The sequence below is a fragment of the Ceratotherium simum genome, chromosome 7, assembly GCF_057802395.1.
Source record: "Ceratotherium simum simum isolate JZ-2026a chromosome 7, ASM5780239v1, whole genome shotgun sequence".
Classification (NCBI taxonomy): domain Eukaryota; kingdom Metazoa; phylum Chordata; class Mammalia; order Perissodactyla; family Rhinocerotidae; genus Ceratotherium; species Ceratotherium simum.
This window is the reverse complement of record NC_141906.1, coordinates 82,327,456-82,333,455: the sequence shown is the minus strand read 5'-3', so window position 1 is coordinate 82,333,455 and position 6,000 is coordinate 82,327,456.

The following is a 6,000-nucleotide window of genomic DNA, read 5'->3' as shown; positions in this document are numbered from 1 at the left end:
TGACTCTGGGGTGCGACTCCCCACTCTGTCCTTCCAGGCACAACAGAGTCAGTAAATAAAGAGACCCAAACAACTGTAGCAGAGTGGCAGAGGATCTTGGAGTAGAATTGTATACAAATGCGGAATCACAGGGACACAACCTCGTAATATTCAAGTCAGTTTGGCGTAGTTTTCCTTCAATATCTACCTTGGACAGATGATGCTCAGAGCCTCCTTTCTATCGCTCTCTCATCTCAGCCCCAAAGAGCCCAGAACTGTTTCTCTCCACTCCCTTGGACCTGAGAAGTACAGCTTATCCTGTCTACGGCACAGGACCACCCCTAATGTCAGGTTAAACTGTTGTTCTATTTTTAAATCACTCATGGCCCCACTCAGTGGCATCACCAAGTTTTCACTGCAGATTACCCTAAATTAAATTTGTTCCCCCTAGAGCACAACTCAGAATAAGGGGTCAGATTAGGTGTGCCCTCAGTAGTGCTCTTGTCTCACCGTATTCCATGCAGCTCTCTACTTTATCCACTTCCCACTCTTTATCTCAAAGCAGTTGTATGGGTTTTTTTCCCCACAATTCCATCATTAGCTCATGAGAGGAGTACTGATTCCCAGGTTAATGTCTTCTCAAGTCAAATTTTGGTAAAATTCACTTATCTTGGGTCAGAAAAAGATTAAAGAATTTTAGAATGTTAGTTGACAGTTTCTCCTAGAGCAGTAATGATTTGAATGTGTGACTCAGATCGTGTATATTAAGCGTGAGCTTTTATGCTTTACTCTATAACTATAAGAGAAGGGTGACATTTAAAAAAAATGGGAAAGGGTTTGTTGTTTTTTCCTGAGACAAACAGCTTCCAAAGATGGGTGTATTGGTCAGGGCTTTCCAGAGAAACAGAGCCAATAGGAAGTGTATGTGTCTGTGTGTGCGTGCTTGCACACATATACAGAGAGAGATTGATTATAAGGAATTGGCTCTGTGATTATGGAGGCTGAGAAGTCCCAAGATCTGCAGTGGGCAAGGTGGAGACCCAAGAGAGCTGAGGGTGTAAGTTCCAGTCTGAAGGCAGGAAAAGCCGAGGTCTCAGGTCAACAGTCATGCAGGAGGAGTTTCCCCCTACTCCTGGGAGGGGCAGACTTTTTGTTCTGTTCAGGCCTTAACTGATTGGATAAGGCCCACCCATATTAGGGAGGGCAGTCTGCTTTACTCAGTCTACTGATTCTAATGCTAGTCTCATCCCAAAACACTCTCACAGACACATCCAGAATGTTTGACCAAATGTCTGGGCACCTCGTGGCCTAGTCAAGTTGACACATAAAATTAACCATCACTAAAGGGTTATTGGGACTATCATTGGCCTTCACATTCAAATTAAAGAGGACAAGAAATACAGCCAGCCCAGTGAGCTAAGAGGAGAACGCAAAATTAATTGAGCAGAGGGTCAGCAATGATGGGAGAAATTAATTGAATCCGACAGAGAAAAGCCAGAGGTGGTAGCCTTCAGTATAGCTAACGATCTTCTTGAAGGGGTCAAGTTGACCAGTAGTCAGTATTGTCATTGTGGCTCAATTGGCCAGCACAGGCAGAACAGCACAGGGCCAGGGAGGTGGAGGACCACACAACCATGCAGGCAGAGCAGAGTCCCTTAAAGTTCTAGGAAGTTCAAAACCTAAGTTTCAGAGGCAAATGACTACAGGGAGTGTTATGGACTATGTATTTCTGTGCCCCAAAATTCATATGTTGAAACTCTAACCCCGAATGGGATGGTGTTAGGAGGTGGGGCCTTGGGGTGGTAATTAGTTTTAGATGAGGTCATGAGGGTAGAGCCCTTATGAGGGGATTAGTACCCTTATAAGAAAACAAAGAGACTAGAACTTGCTCTCTCTGCCACGTGAGGATACAAGAAGACTATCATCTGCAAACCAGGAACAGAGTCCTCACCAGACACCAGATCTGCTGACACCTTGATCTTGGACTTCCTAGCCTCTAGAACTGTGAGAAAAAAATGTTTGTTGTTTAAGCCTCCCAGTCTATGGGATTTTGTTATAGCAGCCTGAACTAAGAAAGGGAGATTGCAGCACCAAGAAGTGGGTGCAAATAGCACACAAAAAAAGCCACACAGGTGAGTGCAGCTCAGCTGTTGGTGAAGCTCAGGGAAGCCGAAACCGCACAGATCAGTGCTATCCATCAAATATGTAGTGCAGCAGATTAAAGTAGAATCACTTTTCCTAACAAGACTGCAGCAAATGTCTCCTACCCACAGCACCATGCCACACATACACAGTGCAGATGTACACGTGCAAAAATATATGAATAGCTGAAAAATAAAAAAGATTAACCATGGCATAACAGTAGCAGCTTTTAAAGGAAAATGCTTGAAACAATATAAATTGGACCTAAATAAGTACAGAGCCATATTGTGGCGCACTGGTGAGCCAACATGTTCTAGAGACATTGTTACCACATAAAATGAGAACCAGCCTGCAGGGGCTAACGTGGAGCCCGAGGGGAAGCCTGTGAAGAATGGGACAAACTCTGAGATGTTGCCTGTAGCTATCCAGAGCTACAAGAATGTCCTAATTCCTTCGTGACATAGCATCACATCTGTGTTAGAAATATTTCGATTATTGATATATGTAGCTACTTTAACTATTAAACCTCCGTGTAATTCAGACATCATCCTATGTGAGTTTTCTTAACTAATTCTGCAGTTTCCAAATCTTTCATTATATAATCAATTTATTGATGGGTTACATGGTGTTGGTGTCTAAGTCATTCAGACAGTGCCCCTCCCCCTTATACAAACACACTTGTAACTCCCTGTTCTTAACTTGTGTATCAGTTAGTTTTTGCTGCATAACAAATCACCCCAAAACCGTGGCTTTAAACAATAAACATTTTTATTTTTCAGGAGTTCTGGTGGGTTGCCTAGGCAATTCTTGTCTGGACGGCTTGGTTGATCACTGTGATCAGCTGGTGGCTCAGCAGGGGCTATGTGGTCTAGGATAGCTTTCCTTACTTGCTAGTTAATGATGTCTGTGGGAGCAATGAAGATACCTTGTTCACATGTCTCTTGTTATCCATCAAGCCAGCCTGGGCTTCCTCTCATGGCGTGGTCACCAGATTCAACAGAACAGCAAAAGAGGGCAAGCCATAAAACACAAGCAATTTTCAAGCCTTTGATTATGTTACTTTTGCTATTGTCTCATTTACCATCACAAGTTGCACGGGCAAACCCAGAGTCAGTATGGGATTAACCAAGGGAAATTATTGCTACCATTTTGAAAATAGTATACTACATCTGGGTATGGTCAGCCACACCTGCTCTTCTATTGGCACCACATTGCAAGTCAATTATGGCAGTCTCGACAATCAATTCACATAAATTTACAGCTATAGATTATGTGCACCATATACAACCTGTCATGTCTGACAATGTTGTCACCCCTGCATAACTCAAGGGTGACAACCACAGATGTATAAAAACTTCAGACACTTTAGTATAGCCCCTTAACCTACTAACAAAGCTCTTCTTTTTAGTTAGATAATCATGATTATGTGAAACTTATATCCAAAGGCTTGCTTTCTGTTTCATGCCTTTTGATGACTCAGCAGTATGTGAGAAATGTACATAATGTAAGAAAAACTTAATATGCAAAATCCCAAACTTACAGAACAGATAAATTAGGGAGTACAGAGTGATTCATCCCATCACAATAGAAATCTTCACTCTTACATCAGGATTCTTTAAAACAGCCAGCTCCACTAGAACCTCTAAAATAAAACTCATCACCAAACTTTACACATAAATTCTCGGGACGATGCCCACTGCATATAGCAAGGTACTCCTGTATTGATTATTCTCTGACTGGCTTCTGCTTTACTTAACCTCTGCCTGCTAGAAGGGTCAGTAAAGGACACTGTCCTACTTGGAAGAATGTATGAATCAAACTAGCAACACTATGTCCAGAGGACATCTATAACGCTCCCACCATTACATGATTTCAAACATGTGAACATTTCATCTCATATTATAGTCTTGTGGAACGGAACCTACCTCCTTTCCCAAAAGGAGCGAATTGAGTTCAACTATCAGCCTTCAGCTGGCAAGTGGTGTCGGGGAGGGACGATGTCAATCAGGTAGATTAGGGACAAAATTGAGGATGAGTTCCCTGCATTTCCCAGGGCACTATCTCAGTGTGCCCCACAGACAACCTGCTTCATTCTCCCTGCTGTGCTTCCAACTTCTCCACGATTAATTTTCTTCTGTTGATTGACACAGCCCTTAAAGAGCAAACGTCTCCCTTCCCTTGTTGTGTGTTCAAGCATGGCAATGCAGGAGGCGCGGAATCCATTAAGGGGAAGAATAGCAGGGCCTTCTCCTCCATCTCACAGCCCACTTCTCCTCTGTGCTGCCCCTCGTTCCATTCTACTGTGACTGTCGTGAGCCAGTAGGTTATGTAACATCCTATATAAGGCTCCTATTTAAAACTCTGATAGGTGACAGCCCGTATGACAAACAGGCTTCACTCTGTCAAGCGAACATCTCCAAAGCATCTGTGTTTGCCTGGCTGCTGTTTTCTTCCTTGTGGTCCATCAGGGCTGCACTCAGCTATTCAGGCCCTTCCAAGGATGGGCGCTGCTGTGTCTCAGCTAGGGGCTGTCAAATTTTCCTGCCTAATTCATACAGGGGTATCCATATTTATATCGATCTGGGCACATGAACAGCATGCTCATGCAGGCATCAGCTTGGCAGAGACGATCCAAAGCAACTTGGCACTCACTTCAAATTTCAACCCACCCGCAAAATGCATATATTTAGCCTGGTAACTGACGTGACTTGTTTCCCCACTACAAATAGAAATCACGTCAGTGATTGATATATGTGACATATGTGATATGTATAATATATAATATATATAGTCTCTTTCCTGTGTTAACTATTTAGAAATCCTGTCCACTGTTCAGTCTGTTTCTCGATTTCCTACTGCAGCTCACCTATAAAGTAAGTGACTATAGCTCCTATTGTCAACATATCACCTAAGAGCTCTCATCTAAACCCACACTCAGATGCAACTCTAACAAAATGCTAACCATGGAGGGAACGAAGCATTCCGTTGACTATCACAAGCATGTCATATCACAAATTTGTGTGTGCAAAGTTCTATTTGTGATGGAATGTCAATATTTCTCCGTTACTGAACTTTCCTTAGCCGCCATTGCTACTCTGTCATGGAAAACTTAACCTGGACCATTCAAGCTGGTCTGTTTCTTGTAGTTTAAAACTCAATATCTTTTTGCTAAATAGTCACATTCCATGCCCCAGCCCCCCGCCCCTGATACTGACCAGGATGAGAAGAGAGAGGGTGGCATGCTCTATGTCATCCACGACTATTGAGGGAGTTGTTACCTGGTCCATTCCCATCCTCCGCCTTTGTCAGTTATCTTGGAGATGCAGCTTGCCTCTTCTAGTCCTTGCTATTTTCCCTACGTGTCTTCTGCTGATATCTACCATTCCAGCATGTCCTGTGATAGCCAGGAGTAATACTCCACATAGTCTTTGTCCCAAGCACAGGCTACTTCAATTCTGTCTGCTCTCTCTCATCCTTCAGTGCCTCCCTGGGAGCTCAGGACCCCCAAGCTATTCTTCCGTGACCACATTGGGGTTCCGGGATTCTGTGAAGCTGCCCCTAGGCCCATTTATCTAGGCACCTCATTCACCTGAGCTACTCCACACCTGAGGCACCCTCCTGCATACAGCAAGTCTACACCCAGGAAGGAATGTATAAGTCTCCTCTGTTCTCCTGGTATGGAACTTAAATGGAATATTCATCCATCATCCACCATCCACCCACCATTACCTCTGGATGGTATGGAGGTGGGGCTCCTAAATAGTGGGGTCCATAACTTTGACATTGTCTTGATATCCACTTCCACATCTCTCTGGAAACCATTGCAACCAGAGAGGGTTTTGATCACCACTTCTGGTTGTGTGGAATCTAACTTTTACA